The 21,127-nt window shown below is 45.4% G+C and overlaps 1 protein-coding gene across 2 annotated transcripts in view; it reads right to left on the reverse strand.

Annotated features, from left to right (window-relative positions):
* RAB27A (RAB27A, member RAS oncogene family) overlaps positions 1-17,869 on the reverse strand; it is a 72,280-nt gene extending 54,411 nt beyond the window's left edge. The window contains exon 1 of one of the 2 annotated variants that reach the window (XM_082846671.1): positions 17,766-17,869. The gene's annotated coding sequence lies outside the window, so the exon portion shown is untranslated. The remainder of the gene's footprint in view (positions 1-17,765) is intronic. The other variant, XM_082846672.1, reaches the window with a different exon arrangement.
* Between the last annotated feature and the right edge of the window lie 3,258 nt (positions 17,870-21,127).

Below are 21,127 nucleotides of genomic sequence, written 5' to 3' on the forward strand. Positions count from 1 at the left end.
GCGCTATCCTGCTGGCCGGTAAGGTTGCATCAGCATTCTCTTTCTACCACAGTTCCTGTCTTGTGGGCGGCAGCAGCAGCAAGAAAGAAGAAAAAATGTTGTTTGTACTCTAATGGCTGCTGGGTCACTGAACACTGTGCCTGGAAAGAATAAAGGGAAAGCGGAAAGAGACAGAAACTCACCAAGGTGGGAGCAAACTCCTTCGGGATGTATTAACTACAAAATGGACATTCTATGGATGAAATGCCCTCATGAATAAACACTCCTCCTCAAAACTTTTTTTTTTTTGGTACTTAGAAGAATCTCAACAGAGAATGTCGGCTTTTTATCAAGTCTCTTTCTCATGGGATTTTTTTTTTTTTTTTTTTTTTGCCACACCACGTAGCATGCAGGATCTAAGTTCCCCAACCAGGGATGGTCCCCTGCAGTGGAAGTGCAGAGCCCTAATCACTGGACCACCAGGGAAGTCCCCCTCTCATCTGATTTCTGATGAGACTTTGGGTTCACTCCTAGGTGAAAGCATGAACTGTGACCAAAAAAACAAAATGATGTACTGGGGTGGAAGTCAGGACACTGCCTGGGCTCTGACACTCATCAGCCATTGACTTGAGCACTTTGAAGCCTCAGTTTCTTCATTTGTGAAATGAGGAGGTCAGACTAGATGAATGTTAAGGGTCCTTCTACTCTCCTCACCTATCCTGAGGGTGTTCTGGAGCAAGGGAGCCCTTCCAGGTGCCCTTGTGCCAAGATGCTGATTGCGTCTCCAACAGTGAAAGTGGCCCCGACTCAATGGAAGAGATAAGTGAACGCACACTCACGAAGTTAGATCCATACATATGATTAAACCAATGTTAGTGGGCAGAGACCGCGTCTTATTTATCTTCACACACTCAACACCCAACACAGTCTAGGCACTTGGCTTAATAAATACCTATTGCATGCACGTGGAGGCAAAGTGTGATGTAATGAAATCTTTCAGATTTATCTGTTATGAGTTGAACTGTGTTCCCCCAAAATTCATATGTTGAAGTCCTAACTCGTAGTACTTCATAACATGACCTGATTTGGAAGAGGGTCCTTAGAGAGGGTATCAAGTGAAAAAGAGGTCATTAGGGTGGGCCCTAATCCAGTGTGACTGGTGTCCCTATAATAAGATTTCTGAACAGAGACACACAGAAAAGAAAGATGACAAGAAGAGACAGAGGGAGAAGACAGCCATATACAAGCCAAGGAGAGAGGCCTGGAACAGACCCTTCCTTCAGAGCCCCCAGAAGGAGCCAGCCCTGCCAACACCTTGATCTCAGACTTCTAGGCTCCAGGACTGAGACAAGAAATTTCTGTTATTTAAGCTACACAGTCTGTGACACTTGGTTATGGCAGTCCCAGCAAACTGGTACATATCTAAAAGTAGGGAGAATTGTCTAATAAGATACCCCATCATACTCATCACCCAGATCTTTCATTCCTGCATACTATCACTAAGCACCTCTAAAATAGATGGACCTTTCCTCACAATGCTGTTTCCAAACATCACAAAATGAATAATTTGAAGGCAAATTTAACTGACAGAAGAAATACACCTTATACTAAAACACATGCTTATATAATCCTCCACTAGAGCTACTAACAATATTGAAAACAAAATCCCAATAAGCTTGAATTGTTGTGGATAAAATGCTCAGAGGATGAGCGAGACTCTTAGAGCAATTCAATTCCATAATCGGCTCTCTTACTCAACATATTATCTGAGAATAAAAGCCTCTGTTACTTCGTTAAAGTACAGAAAAGAAAGGAAGAATGCAGTCAGTATTCATACTCACTCTCTGGTAACTGAAAATGCACTTTTCAAACTAAACCCAAGAAATTTAGCAGATGTCTTGAAGTCTTTGTTTAAAAAAAAAATTAACATGTGCAGTGGCATTTTATGTTAAACTGCACGTGTTTTAAGTACTTGAAAATTGGCATGGCAGAACTCTACCTCCCTCCCCACCACCAAAAAAAGCAAAAGCATACCTTGATAAAGTATAAATCGCTGGTTAATTTTCCTAACACTGTAGAGACTGGCGTTCCCAATACTTCAACAATTAGAGAACTTGGACTCACATGTCCTCTTCTAAAAAGTTACTTTTTGTCTAATACAAAGATGTGAAAGTCAGAATCGCCTACTTGTAAAAGTTTTTCAAAAGAGTCTTTTGAAAAGCAATTTGCTCCATCAACTTTCAAAATCAGGCATCTCTGTAAAAACCCACAATCCAGCTAATTAGTCTCAGCTGTTCGTCATATGGCCTGCAAACCAGTCAAGTGACTTTGCCCCTTTCAAGTTTTTACTAAAACCCAATCTCCTGGTCTCTCAGACAGAAGGTGGCTGTATTAACCGCCTTCCAACGTTAGAAGACTCACACTTCAACTTTTTCTTTTTCCCCCCATCAAAAAATTAGATGTTTCTTGAAAAGACATCTTTAAAGGTATTGCGTTCTCAAGGCCCTGAAGGTTTATATTAATACTGTTTCTTTACAAATACAAGGCCTGATCCAAACAAACACCACGGGAGATCAGTGTTAAGTGGCAGAAGTGACGGGACTTCCCACACCTCTCACTCCGGCCTCCAGACTCACGAGGGAAACTCTCTACCGCGCGGTCCACCCAGATATCTTGCCGGCATCTTAAATTCAACATGTCCTGCCCTCCACTTACCTCCTGTGCTCTCCTCTCCAGACCCTGCTTCAGACCCTCCTCTCCTCCTGTGTCTTGAGTAACACAGTCCGAACACACACCCAGCCAGACATCTGACTGGCGCTCAGTGGCTCCTCCCACTTCCATTAGCCACCAAGTTCTAAGGCTCCTCCCTCCTCTTGCCTTTATTCCAAGTGTTTATCATTTCTCATTGGATGGCTACAATCAACCACACATTCGGCTTTCTGGCCCCCAACTGGCCCCCCCCACGGACCCATCCTCCACGCCTCAGCCAAAGTGATCTTTCCAAAAGGTAAGTGGGTGTCCATCACCGTCCTCTGTAAAGCCAGCCAACGGCTCCCCACCACCTCCGCAGTGGCATCCCCACTCCTTAGGCCTCTGCCTTCTTTGTCATCCCTGCCTCCTGACTCCAGCCACCACAACTAGTTGTAATTCTCTAAACCAGTGATTTTCAAAGTGGGAGGGCAGTCATCAGCAGCATCTGGGAAACTGTTAGAAATGCACATTTGTGGGTCCACCCCAGGCCTATGGGATCAGAAATTCTAAGGATGGGGGCAGCCAACAAGCCCTCCAGGTGATTCTGATACACTCCCCAGAGGGCACCTGCTCTAAACCCACCCAGAGACTTAGTCCTTCGGCTCCTTCTTCTGCCAGTAATGCTGCATTAGATGCCCCTTCTCTGTGCTCACTCTTCCTAGAACAGGTTAACCCTGGATGGTAATTATCCAATTTATTTCTTGCTGGTTGGTGAATATCTTTTTTTTTTTTTTTCTTGGCCGTGCTGCGCGGCCTGTGGGGTCTTAGTTCCCCAACCAGGGATCAAACCCGTGCTCCCCTGCAGTGGAAGCACGGAGTCTTAACCACTGGGCCGCCAGGGAAGTCCCTGAATATCTTGAAGACAGGAATTGTGTCTTATCTGACTCACCCGTCCCACAAATCACTAGCTGAAGACAAGCCTGTCACCGGGATAGATGCTGGGTGTAAAACGAATCACTCTATCCTTTGCCTCTAGGGGAAGCCACCCGCTCACTTTGACCACTCAAAGTGTGACTGAAGACTCCACCGATACAATCTACACGATCCCATCACCAACCTGAAATGTGAGCAACTGAAAAAGACTGAACATAACCAGTCTGACATCATCTGCTAAATGACACGGAATTTTCGGTTTATGTGGTTTATAAAGGAAAACTTATATACTCCTCTTTTCTCACAGCAACCTCTAGAATGTGGAGAATAATTTATTAAGGGAATGTACCAAAATGTTTAAATCCCAGATTAAAATTCATTACAGTTAGCTTATTCTAAATTACAGTAGAAGCTGAGTAAAGTTTCATATTAGCACTTCTCAGCCTTCAGGGTTCTTAGGAATCTTAGGATTTTGTTAAAATGCTAATTCTGATTCAATAGGTCTGGGTAGGGCCCAGGATTCTGCATTTCTAAGGAGCACCCAGGTGATACCCAGGTAACAATGATGCTCCTAGTCCTAGAACGACACTTTCAGTAGCAAGTAAAACTTCAACGACCCCATTTTTCATAGAACTATAAGTCTTAGAGCAACACAACCTTTTTTTAGACCACTTTGCATTGAAAGCTTTCTCAAATGTCTTTCAGGCTTCAGGATACAGATGGAACACTAAATACATTTAGTTCTATTACCTCCCCAAATCTCACTAGTATAACAAGGAAGAGAATTTTATTGCTTATAGACATAAACTTACAAAAACAAAGAGAACGTAAGTGGAAACAACAGGAAGAAAATGTTGGAAGCTAGAAAGTATCGAATAGATGAACAAGAGGTAATCAATTAGCAGACCCAGGAAAGCAGACTCTTTACCTGCCATTAGAGAAAGCCAACAAGCAACTCATCACAGAATCTCCAGAAAGGCTTAGGCAGTTGGGGCCCCAAACACCTCTGAGGGAGGGGAGAGGGTAAAGTGGGGCTAAAAATGGTGGAAGTCTGTTTACACCCCCAAGCCCCACCCTTGCCAGCCTTGTGACTCCTCCAGCTCTGGCAGTAGTCGAAGGTTTATTCTCTGGAGAGAGTAAAGCTCCGAGTACCAGACTCTCAGAGGGTCTCTGAGTCATACCAACTTCAGTGGAGGCAGCGGGAGGCACTGAGAAGTTGCTAAGTATGAAGACACCTCCACCCTCACCTACACACTGGACTTCCAGAAGGCAGGCATAGTCCACAGGCAGGTGGGTTCAAATGCTCTTCTCGGGAGAATCTGCCCAACCCAGGAGGGACGCTGAAAGATACAAAGGAGCCCATGACATGTCAATCTAGCTAAAACTCTGTTGTACCTGTTGGGAGAAGGAGGAGATGGAAATGGTATACGTGTGTGGTAGGGGTATAGGTGGAAAAACAAGCTAAAATTCTCTTCTTCCATAGTAAAGCATCAACAGAAAATGCCTCAAACTGAAAAACCGGCCATAGAAATATAAGTACGTCATTTAGAGACAGGGGATATATCAACCAGCAAGAGTCAATTCATTGCAAGAACTGAAAGCAGTTGACTCTGGGGAGCAGGAAATGAACTGGGGGCGGGGGCTCGGATGGCTTCTAACAGGCCTTGTAGAACTATGCCCTGATAAAATCTTTAAAATTAATTAATACAAAATGAAATGTAATGCCCAAGCTTAAATTATTTTTTCTTGGATGAGTCAGGCCATCACAATAAACACCTCTGACGTGTGCTACATCCTCAGGATCTAGGGCCTACATGGAAACAGGATGCTGAGGATCTGGGCCCTGGAGACAGGCTGCCTGGCTCTGAATCTCAGCTTTACCACTCACTGGCTGTGTGACCTTCAGCAAGTTACTTAACCTCTCTGTGCCTCAGTTTCCTCATCTGTGGAACCAGGATAATAACAGGATTATTTTGTAAAAATTGAATTATGTAATACCTATAAAGTGCTTAAAACAGTGTTTGGCACATAGTAAATGTTCAAAAGTAGCTATTCTTATTAAGGTATGTTTGCCCCTATAATAAAAGCCTCCTGACACTGTATTGATTTTGTCTTTTATTAGTTTACATTTCATTCTCCCTGTCCTCACCTTCTCTGTCAGTTAGCCACCTGTCCCTCACCACAATAATCAGTGTGCCTTTCTACGGTCACCCCTTCCCCCGCCAATGTGCAGCTTCTAATTGACAAGGCACATGGAAACCAAATAACCAAGATTAGAATTATGTATAAAATGGAGAAAAATGGGCACCACAAAATGTTCTGACGGTCTCTCTGTGGGGCAAATCTGCATGTTTCCATATACGAATCATCTATCTGACAATTCAGAACCCTTTGGGCTTACTTTCTAACTATCAACTGTAGGTCAGTGAGCTGGGTGACACTCAGGGAAACCAACCATCCCAGTTTACCTGGGACTGCGTTTTAGCACCGAAAGTCCTGCATACCTGGAAACCCCAGTCCCAGCACTGGTTAAATTACTTAACCCTTCTAAGCCTGTTTCATCAGCTGTAAAATGAAGGATAATATTTACTTTGAAAGTCTATTGAGGATTAAGTGAGAGAATGTTCATATAATTCCTGACACATAGTAAGCTCTCAATAAATGATAGCTCTAGCTACTGGGCTCAGTTACCTATTGTTATTACCAACTCTGATATCAGTGGCAAAATAAATTATCCTTAGAAACTTAACCTGTACCTTGGTTATTTACTTACTGGAAAAATAATTAACCTTATATACAGTGGATCCCAGGAAGCTGAAATGTTTGCTTTCATGAATTTCCTTCCACCCTTTTCCTACACAATTTGTTTCAGGGACTAAGGCTTGTTAAAGAAATGTAATATTTCAACAATGTTGACTTCTCCATGCATCTTTTCTACTACAGAAGCCCTGGGGTACTCATGTTAGTACTTATGTTAGTAGTTGCTTCTAAACTTCTGGACAGAAATCAGCATTCCAACTCACAAAGAAGGACATCAGACATGATGAAATTCTTTTTTAATTTGCATCTCACTTTTTTCCTTCATAATGGCACCAAATCATTGTCTCCTAATGGATTAACAATTCATTCACTAAATATGTCCATTCTATGCCTGAAAAATAAGGGATCTTATCAACAAACAGATGAAATGCCATTCTGACCTCAAAAGCCAAAGGAAATTGCTCACATCAGGGCAGTCTACCAACACAAGGGCGAAGTTGCTATAAGAAAAGTTGCACGATTTGGGGTAGATAACTGAAAGGATCACAAGTTACTCAAAGCCAAGACATGGCCTGGGCACTCTAAGAGGCAGCAGAGAGCATGAACAGCCAGGCATGTAAGAGACTTCTCTGTCCAGGCTCCCAAGCTCCCACCTCCCATACTCATACTTCTTCTGCCAGTGCCCCCACCCAGTGCCCAAGGCCTGTGAGCAAAACACTGGCGAACCACAGAACCTCCAAGGAGCCTTGAGAGACATCTGGTCCAACTACTGAAGCAAGAGTGATTGGATCCAGGAGAGAACTTCTCCAAGTATGGTCTGATGCCCACTGGCAGCAGAATCACCTGGAGCACCTGAAGAAAATCCACCCAGGCCCCTGAATGAGGATCTCCGAGAGGATGGCTAGGGAATGTGCATTTATAACAAGATTCCCAGAGGACTCCTGATTGTGCATAAAGAGGTTTGAGGGGAGACCACAGACAGCAAAACGCACAACCATCTCTGGGCAAATAACCCAGAGGAAAGGCCACGTTTAACCTCCACCAACCCCAAGACTCCAAATCTGTAAAATAGGGATAATAATACCTACCTAGCAGGATGGTTGTGAGAATTAAATGAGACAACAGGTAATAGCTTCCAGCACAGAGCCTCACATGCAGCAGGTGTTCAACAAGTATTAACCCATCCCCCCCTTTCTTGTGTAGCAGTCTAATGAAGATTTATAACAAAAGTCCCTATTTTGAACAAACTTCACCAAGGAAAGCAGATGGCTAGCTTAAGTCCTGCATGTTAATGCGTCACCAACTAGAAGGCCAAGGCCAGCTTCTTTAACCAATGGTTGGGTTGTAAAAAGTACCTGTGATGGTGGTTCTCAAGCTTCAGTGGGCATCAGAATTATCTGGATGGCTTGAAAACACAGACTGCTGGGCCATCTCCAGAGTTCCACAATCAGTAGTTCTGGGCCGGGGCTGAGAATCTGCATTTCTAACAAGTTCCCAGATGGTGCCGGTGTTGCTGGTCCCAGAACCACACTTTGATCATCGCTCCACTAAAATCAGATTGTTCTGACAGTTTGTAATCAAGGAAAACGATGCTACATGCATTTCCTGTTTGACACCAGACTGGTTAGTTACATGTCAATAAAGAAAAAACTAATAAACCCACAACTTCCAAGGCTGTGCCACCTCTGTCCCTGAGATTCTTTCTCACTACATTTTTCGAAAGGCGCAGAGAAAGCTGAGAGATTTGAGTGCCATCTCCCAGCTTCCCAGGTGGGTACCCCTGAGTGAGACAGGCGATCTCTTTGAACCTCTCAGTGTATTCACCTGGGAACAGAAGTGGGCTCAGTCACTGGTTCCCAAACCTGGCTGTGCACCAGCCATCACTACAGCAGCATTTTAGATAAAACATGGATTCCCCAGCCTTAATGCCAAGAATAGCAAATTAAAATCTCCAAAGGAGAGACTGAAAAACGTGTGGTTTTGCATGTGTATGTTTTTTTAGGTTTTGTGTTTTTTTTTTTAATATTTATTTGGCTGCACCGGGTCTTAGTTGTGGCACACGGGAATCTTTGTTGCCGCGTGCAGGATCTTTAGTTGCGGCATGTGGGATCTAGTTCCCTGACCAGGGATCAAACTCAGGTCCCCTGCATTGGGAGCGCAGAGTCTTAGCCACTGGACCTCCAAGAAAGTCCCTGCGTGAGTATGTTTTAAATCAAAGTTCCCTGTGTGATTTTCATGGGCAGCCAGTTTTGAGGAACCATTCCCATGGTGATCTTGCAGGCCCCATCCAGCACTAAAGCTCTTGGACCTGTTTGATTTCTAAGTCCCTGTGTCTGAGTCTGTGCTTACCAAGTACCCTTGTCCTTTTATACTTGCTTCCCACAGAGTTTTTACCAGAGGAAGTGAGTACATTCATCTTCAAAGAAAGGAATCTAGTCTGCTTAACAGTTGCACTTTTCTCATGTATCAAACTGGCATTCCAGTTTTAGTTCAAAAAATAAAGTCCAGGGCTTCCCTGGTGGAGCAGTCGTTGAGTCCTCCTGCCAATGCGGGGACACGGGTTCGAGCCCTGGTCCAGGAAGATCCCACATGCTGCGGAGCAACTAAGCCCGTGCACCACAACTACTGAGCCTGCGCTCTAGAGCCCATGTGCCACAACTAATGAAGCCTGCGCGCCTAGAGCCCGTACTCTGCAGCAAGAGAAGCCACCACAATGAGAAGCCCGCGCACTGCAAGGAAGAGTAGTCCCCACTCGCCAAAACTAGACAAAGCCCGCACACAGCAACGAAGACCCAACGCAGTCAACAATTAATTAATTTTAAAAAAAGAAACAAGTTTAAAAAATAAATAAATAAAGCTCAATGTAGGAAAAAATAGGAATTACATAGGACAATCTGTCAGGCAATCTTCTCTAATACCAACTCCCTAGTTACTCTATCATTCATTTATTACCTTAGCATCTACCATGTGCCAGGCATTATTCTAGGTGCTAAGCATAGAGAGTTCACAAAACAGAAAAAGTCCCTGCTCTCATAGACAGAACAATTCAGTAGGAAGACACAGACAGTAATAAGTGAAGATAGAGATAAAATAATTTCAAAGAGTACTAAGTCCTGTGAAGACAATAGTGTAATAATAGGGTAGAGACTGACTAGAGACTACTTTCAACAGAGTGATCAGGGATTACTCTGCTGCAAGGGACCAGCCAGGTGAGGATCTAGAGAAAAGAATTATAGGCAAGTATAAAGGCTCTGAGGAAGGAAAGAACTTGGCATTTTTAAGGAACAGAAAGGAAGTAGATAAGGCTGAAAGATGGAGGCACAGGGGTGAACTGAGGTCAAGGAGGTCAACAGGGCTCAGATCACGGAGACTCTTCCAGACCAGTTAGAACATTTGGATTTTACACCAACTGCAATGGGAAGTGACTGAGGAATTTTTTTTTTTTTTTTTTGCGGTAAGCGGGCCTCTCACTGTTGTGGCCTCTCCCGTTGCGGAGCACGGGCTCCGGACACACAGGCTCAGCGGCCATGGCTCACAGGCTCCGCGGCACGTGGGATCTTCCCGGACCGGGGCACGAACCCGTGTCCCCTGCATCGGCAGGCGGACTCTCAACCACTGCGCCACCAGGGAAGCCCCGACTGAGGAATTTTAAACAGAAGAAGGATATGATCTGATTTACATTTTTTAAAGATCACTGGCTTTGTGTGAGGAATGGGTTATGGGTGGCACAGAACGGGACCAGAAAAGCAGCAGGGACTTCCCTGGTGGTCCAGTGGTTAAGACTCCACGCTTCCACAGCAGGGGGTGCAGGTTTGACCCAGGGCCAGGGAACTAAGATCCTACATGCTGCGTGGTGTGGCCAAAAAAAAGAAAATGAAGAAGAAGAAGAAGAAAAGCAATAGTACAGGCAAAAAAATGATGGTGGCCTTTAACTGGCAGCTGGCACACAGCCATAGCAGACAGATATTTCTGGACTGCTTTAACATAGGGGAAAATCATTAATATACTTGCTTCAATTCCTGTGATATTTCAGAAGAGTTCAAGGAAGAGACACTGCTGGTTACAATTAAGAAACATTTGCACAGGGGCATAGAAAGAACCAGCAGACCTGTCTTCTAGAACCGTCTCTGCCATCAATTTGTCATGTGACCTTGGGGACCGCTCTGAACCTCTGAGGTGGAGGGGAGGCTGGGCCCCCTTGTTTCTAAGGTGCCTACCAGCCCTTAAATTACACGATGCCATAAGTGTAACAAGTGAGGTTGTTGCCACCTTATCTGGGTGGCAAAATGGGCTGCTGACTCAGGGTTGGGGTTTTTGCTGTTGACTTTTAATCTCTCAGAGAGGCTCTAGCTAAGCAGGAAATGGGGTGTTAATGAAGAAACTGGCCAGTCCTACTATTTCCTTGGGAAACTCTGAGGTCTGTGGCACCTCTGGCACAAGGGTACGGTGGCCAGCTGGGAATCTGTGGAGCAGACACTCCCAGGAAGCCGAGAGCTCGTCAGGCCGAGGGGCTGAGGGCCCCATCTCTGAGGAATCCAGGAACCAAGCCTTCAGTCACAGCACTCCCTGCGGCCCTTCTGGCAGCCTTCCACCTGCGCTGAGTCACACGGCAGCCAGGCCCTGCCACCCGGCTCTCACTTCCTACTGGCAGGCTCTCCCCACACCATCCACTCCCCTCAAATGGTCCACCTGGCACCTTGGTGAGGACCTCACTCCATGATCCCTGAGGGCAGGGTTCTCAGTCCCAACTGCCCACCAGCATCCCTGGTGGGGATTAAAAACTATGTACACATATAGATGCCTGGGTCCTACTTCACATTTAATGACTTAGAATTGGGGTGAGGGAGAGGTTAGAAAGGCAAGAGAGGTGGAGTTAGGCTTAGTTAACTTTACATGATGGAGAGAATGTGGAACTCAGGAAACCGCACACCAGAGAGGTTCAACGATGTGTCTAACGCAGGGTTTCTCAGCCTTGGCCCTACTGACATGGTGGGCAGGACTGACCCTTTGCCATGAGGGGCTGTCCTGTGCATTGTGGGATGTTTAGAGGCGCCCCTGGTCTCTAAATGCCAGCAATAGCTCCCCAGGTGTGACAACCAGACGTGCCTCTAGACATTGCCCAGTGCCCTCTGCGGGAGGAGCGAGTCGGAACCAGCCCAATTGAGAATGCTGGTGTAATATCACTTAGTTAATTATTGGCAGTGTTAGAAGCTAAAAACCAATCCACTAATTCCTGCCTGTGTTGGTTCCTCCACATTCCAGCAGGAGCTGTGGAACACAGGGATGAGTCACTCCCTGAGGAAATACCACAACCCACTTCACGGCCCTCTGTGCCTAAGCAGAGTGGGGGCAATGGAGAACTGACCTTGTCTCTGATGAAGGAAGCCCAGCCTGGAACAGCCAGCAGCTTGTTTGGCCACATTTGGTCTCCAGTATCTGACTAGAAGGACGATACTTTATCTTTTCAAGGGCTGCTAGACCTTTTTACTCATGCCTGGGGTTGCTCCCTTGCGGTGGTGAGATTCATTATGAAAATGATTCACACACTGCAGGAAACAAAGAAATCCCGACCACAACCATGGATTATATTTTAAAATTCTCAGGTGTATGTCTCATTCCTTCCTTCCCGTATTAGGGCTAGCACAGCAAGAATTTAAACAATACCTTACCATAAGTTTTATTAGCTGACTGAGACCCTGTCTTTGTTGCAAATGATACAAATATACAGGAGATAAGTAACCAGCCATACTCAGATAAGACTTGACCAGCTGCCCATGAGGTGGGATCAGAGCAAGATAGATGAGCAGCAGTTAGTTAAGAATGAACAGATTTTTCAGTCTCTTGGCAACCGATTTTATTGTTATGCTTTGGCCTGGCAGCTGGTAAGGCTTTATATGAATTAATCAACAAAGCTATGAAAAAACAGGATTAGTGGCTCTGAAATATGGTATTCTCGTGAGAGTCAGAGGAAGCATATTCGTTTTCAAGACTGCTTTCTCAAATAAGTACAAATAACTTTTAAACAGTAAGAACATAACCCAGTGTTTTAAAAGGACACATCTCTAAATAGGAAGTCACATATACCTATCTACTGCATTGGTCCTTACCATGTAGCTTCCATATTTATTCTACCAAAATACAAAAGGATACGGAGTATCAAAGGAATAGGCCACACAAAGCAAGTGACTTACAGTGAGACAGTACTTGGTGGCTGTGGAATTGTTCTCAGCAAGTCCTCCTAAATCAAAGCATCTTACAATGAACACTCAAAGGTAACAGAAATATTAACCAGACCTTAAAAGGAATAAAAACACATGGAAAGACAGGCTTTCTGGCTTTCTGGCATCACCACAGAAATACAACCTACGGTGGCTCTAAACAGTCCTATGGTTCTCAGAGAAAAGACAAGGGTATCCATGAGGATGGCTTTGCCTGCCACATAATGGATCTAGGGACTGGAAGGACAGCAGGAGAATGGAGCGATCATGGGAGGGTGGCAAAAGAAGTGATTAAAGGTCAGCACGAAAACATAAGCAACTTACACATGATCTCTTAAGGGAAGACATTATGTAGCAGACCAACCACTGGACCCAGAGTTCCGGTTCTGGCTCTGCTACTAACTGTGTGACCTTAGAAAATGACTTAACATCTCTGGATAAAAATTTCCTTAACTACCAAACACTAGAGTAAGATAATCTTCTACTTCCTTCTAGTTCTAATACTCCTTGAGTTTATAAGCCCCCTCCTTCCTTAAGATGGACACATGTGCAATCACCAAAGTGAGCCATAGCTCAGGTGTTCTTTGGACATTATCATGATCAATGCATTCCCTGTGCATAAACCTAGGTTTACCAAACCAGGGTTACCAGATTAGATTCAAGACACCAGTTGATTTTGCCTTTCATAAAAACAACTAATTTTTTTAGCATAAGTACATCCCAAATATTACATGGGACATACTTATAGTAAAATATTAGTTGTTGGTCATCCAAAATGCAAATTTCTTTTTTTTTCCAGTTTGCTAAATCTGGCACCCTACCTCTGACCCCACGTTAAAAGTTCAATTTCAAGACTCAGAAGTCTGATTTCATATTTGTGGGTGGTGCCAAGTGTGGCTGAGGCACCAAATGGGAGGCCTTCTCATGGGTAACATACACAGAGGCAAACAACAAAACAAAAACAGGCAAGGAAGAATAACTTTCAACATTTCTTTTGAGTAAGTGAGGCATCAAGTTTTCTTTAACAGTGAGTGAAATATGAGTGTTAGTAGACCTCAATCATACAAGAAAAACAATGTGGTGTACTGCACAACCAGACAGGAGGCCAAAACCAGCTGGATGCTCACAGCTCCACACCTCTCACCCTCTGGACATAAAGTTAATTACAAACCCTTTATCTCTTCCTCCAACTCAGTGCTCACGTCTGCTCCCAAGATAATCAGCTTAAGGGAAACCAGACCATAAACTGGAACTTCCTGACCAAGAGGCAGAGGAATAAATATGATCCAAGCAAAACCTGCACACAGTATAAAAAGCGAAGGCAGTGAAAGGGAAAGATTCCTCTCTTCAGAAGGCAATCTTGTTCTAACAATGGCAAGACAATCTTGCTGCCTAGGGCATCACTTTTTTTTTTTTTTTTATTGTGAGCCAGCTTTATTGAGGCATAATTGACATATAAAATTGTAAGATGTTTAAAGTGTATATCATGGTGATTTGATATACATATACATCGTGAGAGGGATTCTCCCACCCATCCAGTTAATTACGGACTCACACTTTAAACATGTGAGCTCTGTTTGGTTTTTCAGGTGGTATCAAGCCTATCATAATTTATTAGAGAGAAAAAAATATATATATATATATATTCCATGTACACAAAAATAATCCTTTTTCATAGTTTGTAGTGAAGATATAGACAGGGCACATTCCAAGATAAGTTTAAATAACGATGGAAGGCTAGTTCAGTTTTCAAAATAACACAGAAGATTGATTACTGTGCTGTCTGGGCCAGTTAATTCAATTCTCACTGAGAGAGGTCCGCAGGAAACCCCTCTCAACTGTTGCCAATATTGCTCTATCAGGAGCAGCAGGATGAGGTGGACTGAGACCAGATACTTATATCTATACACTAAGAAAAATTAAATATATGGACTAGAGGTTTCTAATGAGGAAAACAAATCCAAGTTTATTCATTAACTTATGGGTACATTCAGCAAGAGTTTATTGAACACTTCTTTTTTTGTCTAAGGCCACGTACACATAATCAGCTGACAGTCTAAAGTCGTCACATCATTAAAGGCCAAAATGAGTCTCAGAACTGGCAATTTCAGTTAGAAGTCAGAAAAAGATTAAATTCACTGTACTGCAAAATATTCATTAGGAAATGAAATTCCATTTTCTCAAATTTCCAAGGGATTTCACTCTCTCCCTGGATCAGCACAAGAGACCGAATCACTGGAGACAGATGCTGAATGCCCCCACCCAGAGAAGAGGGCTCCCCACTGCCACGGTGGGAAGGACCCAAAGTCCTCACCTTTCTGCTTGTTTGACCTTTCCCTTTCCAAGGAGGGTAAGGCCATTATCTTGAGGAAAATAGGAGAACAGAAGAGGAGAGGTTTAGGAGTTGTGGTATAGCTATGGACATTGCTTCTCGGATAAAGTGGGAAGAAGAGTGAGAAAGAAATAGCAGAGTGATCCCCATTTCTCAGCCTCTCATTCCCTTTTCATTCACTCAACATGATTTTTTAGGGCTTAATATGTGCCAGAAACCATTCTAGGTGCTATGCCCACCATAGTGAACAAGACAAATTCCTGACCTTCATGGAGCTTGTATTCCACCAATGGGAGATAGATGTTGTGTACAACATCTGTGTGTGTGTGTGTGTGTGTGTGTGTGTGTGTGTGTGTGTGTGTGTGTGTGTGATGACAGTGAGTGCTATAAATACTCTAAAGAAAAATAAGGCAAGGGAAAGGGGAAGAAAAAGATGGGGCAGGGCGGGGATGGGGGGTGAAGGATGCTATTTTAGATGGGATGGTACAAGAAGGCATCTCTAAAGAAATGACTTTTGACTTGAAAGAAATGAGTGAGTAAGCTGTGCAGACATCTGAAGGAAGAACATTCCAGGCAGAGGAAACAGCAAATACAAAGGTCCTGAGGTGTGGCTGAGGCAGAGTGTGAAAAGAGGGGAGTGATAGAAGATGAAGCCCCCCACACCATGTAAGGGGACTGCAGGCCACAGTAAGGACTTTGGTTTCCTTCTGAGATAAAAAGCCACTGGAGAGCTTTGAGCACCGGAGTGAGAGACATAATTGACTCTGGCTGCTGCGTTGAGAACAGACTGTAGAGTGGTGAGGGTGGAAGCAGAGTGGCCCTGTAGGAGGCTTTTGAGTAATCCAGGCGACAGAAGTGAAAGGAACTTGGTGGAAGCAGGGGAAACTGTGGAAATTTCCTATCCTAGGTATAGACTCAAAATAGAACCAATGAGATCTGCTGAGGGACTAGATGTGGAGTGTGAGAGAAAGAAAAGAATCAGGGGTGACCCTGGGGTGTTTAGCCTGAGCACCTGGAAAAGTGAAGTTGCCATTAACGGAGACAGGTGAGACTAAGCGAAAGCAGGTTTGGAAGAGGAAAATCAAGAGTCTGGTTCCTAGAGACTGTTGCCCACTTCAAGACCCTTAGATCTCTTTTAAAACCAAGGCAACAGAAATTGAGAAACTGATCTTAAATTTCATATGGAAATTCAGGGAACCCAGAATAGCCAGAACAGTCTCAAAAAAGAAAAGCAAAGTGGGAGGACTCACACTTCCCGATCTCAAAACTCACCATGTACACAGCTAATAAAGAGGCGAGTATGATACTAGCATAAGGATAGACATACAGATCAGTAGAGTAGAACCGAGAGTCTAGAAATAAACCCTCACATTTACAGTCAATTTATTTTCAACACAGGCACCAACAGCATTCAAAGGGGAAAAAATAATCTTTTCAACAAATGGTGCTGGGAGAACTGGATGTCCATATGCAAAAAAATTAAGTTAGACCCCCTACCACACACCATATACAAAAATTAACTTAAAGTGAGTCAAAGATGGAAATGTAAGAGCTAGAACTATACAGCTCTTAGAAGAAAACATAGGCATAAATCTTCATGGCTTTGGATTTAGCAATGCTTTTTTAGATTTGACACCAAAAGCAGAGCAACAGAAGAAAAAATAAATTAATTGTACTTCATCAAAGTTAAAAATCAAGGCAGGCCATGGAAATTAAGGAAGTGAGGGAGAAAGGAAGAAAGTAGGAATGAAAACTAACATAAAATATAGAAAAGAATGATGGTCAGTCAAGTCTTTCTAGCACTACATTAACCTTTCTTCATTTGTAACCATCTGCAGAAATTCTGTTTTCCAGACTGTGTTTTCCCCCTAAAGCAAGTTTCTAAGAAGGTTAAGATAAATAAATAAATGGAACAAGAACAGTGAAGCACCAACAAGTTATATCACCAATAATTATAGAAAATTTATACAGCATAACACTCCTCCCCTTCTCAACATCTGAATGATGAGCTGACCCAAAAGTGATAATACATCCAGTAGGAAAAAACAGCTGTTAGCCCAGAGAGGTAAGAAAGAGGACCCCCTGGCAGGAGATTAGGAAGTCATGTGGCCCGCAGGAGCCGAAATGCTGGGAAGGTGAAGTCAAGGGCTCACAAGCTTTCCTTCACTTCAGGCCTGACTTTGCTTAATCGGTGATCTACTGGGACAGAGACAAAAGCTTTGGCAATGGTTACCAAACGAGTCATCACACCAGCCCTACCACCAGTCAAGACCCGAGAGCCTGGCTGCCTGGTAGGGTTTTCTGTCTGATTGGCAGGGAAAGAGAGAACCCTCTCCCACCCGTGCAGTTTGCCCGTCCAGACCCTCACCAGCAAAGGTGTCAAGATGTTAAATCATTCAACCGACAACAAAGGGAGGGAGGAAAGAACGGCGGGGGGCTGGGGGGCGGAGGGGGGGGGCGTGCAGGAGGTCTGGGACCTTCCTCCTCTCCTGCCAGAGAAGTTTCCTTCCTCCCACCCCGAGATGGGGAGCCTCGCACCTGGATGCCGCCCGGAGGTGACCTCAGCCCCGTCCCAACCTGGGACTCCACCTAATCAGCACCTCGCCCAAGCTGACCCTCACCCCCGTCACTGTCATCGTGGGGTCTGTGCTGAGGGCCTGGGAGAAGCAAAGCAGCTTTTCTGGTGGGCTCAGCCGCCCACAGGCGGGGAGAGAAGGAGCTGCAGCTCCACCCCCCGCCCCAGGGCCAGACCCTGCGCTCGCCCGCTCCGTCGCTCAGCTCCGCGGGGTGACTGGAGCCTCCAGGAGCCCCGGGCCTAAGCGCGCCTCCCCCGCCCGCGCCAGCCGCCTCACCTGTTTCGCCCGCGGTCCCCACGCCGCTCCTTCTGCGCGCGCCGCGTCCACCCGCTGACGGCCTTTTTTGGGTCCTCGGCGGGTATTTTCCGTCGGGCCCCACATCACTTCCCGTAAAGGAGAGCGAGGTGGGGGCGGGACCTCCTCTCCACCCTCCACCTCCCGCTTCCTCCTGTCACCTCGGCGAGCACCCCCGCCCAACTCTGCGAGAGCGCTTTGCGGGCGCCCTCCCCGTGCGCCGCCCCCAGCCCCGCCGCACCTGCCACGCAAAGGCCCCATTCGCCTCTTTTTTATCCAAGTTGGGTCTCCACTGCCGCTTCCCGGAAGGCGCGAAACCTTAGGGGGTTGTTTTCGTTCTGAGACACAGTGGTGACACTTACAAACTGCCACGGGATCGGGCACTGCAAGGTAGTTTGATGCCTCTCGCCAAATCTGCTCCCCTAAAAGCCATTTTCTAAAGGTGTTTTCCAGGGCATCAGGTCGGTGTGTCCACCTTGTAGGCAGAGGTGCTGAGCGGCAGCAAAGTCAGCCCTGCCCGCGGTTCCTGAGGCCCGGGGGCGCTCCAGCTCACAGTGCCCCCTTGGTCCGGCTCCCCAGGGACCGGATCCGCGCTGGGCATCCGGCTCTGCCACTGTCCATCCCGCCCCGCCAGCTCCTCACTCAGGGGGCCTGGACATGGCCCTCCTGGAGTGAGAAAAAGCTCAGGGATTCTTGAAAATGACCGGGGGAAGGGGGGGCGGGGGGAGAGTAGTAGAATTCTGGCAGGAAAAAAATATATTTTTGGAAGGAAATGACAAACGGGGTCTCTACTCGTACAGTCTAGTTCAGATTATAAAATCGCTCTCAGTTAAATTTCCAAGTATTAGAGCAATTCGTTAAAAAAAAAAAAAAAAGTACAGTACTTGAAAGAATAGCCCCTGTACGGAGAAATCTGCGAGCCTTTGCTGCCCCCCAGCGGCTCCCTTCTCTCAGTGCCGACGGTTTTGTGTGGGCCGCTTGGACCTGTGGCTGTGAGGCAGGTTGGGGCCACCAGGTTCCCACTGAGAGGCAGCCGAATTCTCCTCCAGTGCCCTGGGGGTCTGAACAGTGGCTTTGGGGCCTGCCCCGTGGGCTTTCCGGCAAAGCACTTCTGAACCAAATAATTCTACTTCTAAGCAAAAGAAAATGACTGGAAGCCCTAGTCTACTGTCTCTTACTATCTGTTCTATCTCACTGATTCTTCTTGCACCACAAATTCCAGCTGTCTCAGGGCGACCTGCCCAACTCCATCATTCTTTCAGTCTATAACTACTCACAGTTTGCACTACAGTACAATTAGCTTCTCAGATTCACATATAGGATGAACTATATGAAATTGCCAAATATTGAATATACATTCAATTTAATAGTTCTAAATACAACACAGTGATCTCAAAGTTAGGGATAACAGATTTCACCATAGGGTGATGCTTTCAAGGGATGTTTTCCAGGGAAGAGAAAGGCCATCAAACTGTTGCTGATGGAGGTTAGGACAGGAAAAGTAGCCCGATATTCATGTGTAGAGGAAGTCTTAGGAGTCACTAATCAGCTAAGATCTGGGGGGCCAACAATGCAGCAACCGCTAATGGCTCATATAAGGAGAGCTGCCCCTTCAGCCCTCCCCACTCCTGCAGCCAGGCAGGGCTGTCACCAGGAGTTTACCAGGCAGGAGATCAGAAAATAGCGATACTGTGGCCCATTCGTCGTCACCCATTCATTCATTTCATTCAGTGAGTCAAGCACTGTGTTAGGTACTGGAGAGGCAATAGTGAACGAGGTAAATTGGTCCCTGCCCTCAGGGATCCTGCGCTCAGAGAACCCAAGTTAACTCCAGTGCAGTGAGATACGATCCTTGATAAGGGAAGTTAAAGAGTGTAACTGGAACACAGATAAGTGACACCAAGTCAAGACTTCCCAGAGATAGTGATGTATAGATTCAGAAGGATGAATAAGAGGGGAAAGTGACAGAGGAGAGAATTTTAGGAAAGAGAGCAGAGGAATGGTCTGGAGGCAAAAAGAGAGAATGAGATATTGGAGCAACTGAAAGAAGTTCGGAAAAGCTGAAAAACTGAGTGGAAGGAAGCAATCAAAGAAACTGCAGAAATGAGCAGAGGCTGGAATATGAAGAACCCTGGAATGCTTATATTAGGTAACATTTATTGACCATTTACTCTGAATCAGCCAATATGCTAAGAACTTTACATATATCACCTCATTTACGTCTCACTATTGCCCTATAAAATAAGCACTATTCTTGTCCCCATATTACAGATGAGGAAACTGAGCCTTAAAGGGATTAAGCAACCTAAGTTCATATACCTAATAAGTGGCAAAGCCAGGACCAGAACTTAGAACCCATTTTCTTTTTTTTTTTTTTTTTTTTGCGGTATGTGGGCCTCTCACTGTTGTGGCCTCTCCCGTTGTGGAGCACAGGCTCCAGACGTGCAGGCTCAGCGGCCATGGCTCACAGGCCCAGCCACTCCACGGCATGTGGGATCTTCCCAAACCGGGGCACGAACCCATGTCCCCTGCATCGGCAGGTGGACTCTCAATCACTGTGCCACCAGGGAAGCCCTGAACCCATTTTCTTAATGGCTATAAGGCAAAGAATGGGCTGAGAAGGCCAATTAGCATGCTGAAGTCCAAGTGAGGGATATCTGGTTTAAGGCAGTGGCTCTGAGGATGAAGATGAATGGACAGATTTGAGATACTTAAGAGAGTGAATCAAGAAGACTTTGTTAGGGACTTCCCTGGTGGCGCAGTGGTTAAGAATCCACCTGCCAACGCAGGGGACAGGGGTTCAATCTCTGGTCCAGGAAGATCCCACATGCCGCGGAGCAACTAAGTCCATGCGCCACAACTACTGAAGCCCGCGCGCCTAGACCCTGTGCTCTGCTGCAAGAGAAGCCACCGCAGTGAGAAGCCCATGCACCGCAATGAATAGTAGCTCCCCGCTCGCTGCAACTAGAGAAAGCCCATGTGCAGCAACGAAGACCCAGCACAGCCAAAAATAAAAATTAATTAATTAATTTTAAAAAAAGAGGAAGACTTTGTTGTAGGGGGTGAAGAAGAGGGAGGAATCCATGGAGACGCCCAGATTTCTGGTTTGGGCAACTAGGAACCCTTGAGCAAAAGGAAGAAAGCAACAGGGAAGGAGAGTGAAATAGGCAATAATAAACAAGTTTAGGACATTTCAACTCTGACATACCAGCACCAGCAGAACATCCGAGTGAAACTGTTTAGTATGTAGTTGAATAAGTTGGTCTGAAGCACAGAAGACGTGAACTGGAGCTATTACCAAGGGGACTCAAAGACATGAGAGGCAATGAGCTAGTCTAGAAAAT

This window comes from Leucopleurus acutus (assembly GCF_964270905.1).
Source record: "Leucopleurus acutus genome assembly, chromosome: 1".
Taxonomy (NCBI): domain Eukaryota; kingdom Metazoa; phylum Chordata; class Mammalia; order Artiodactyla; family Delphinidae; genus Leucopleurus; species Leucopleurus acutus.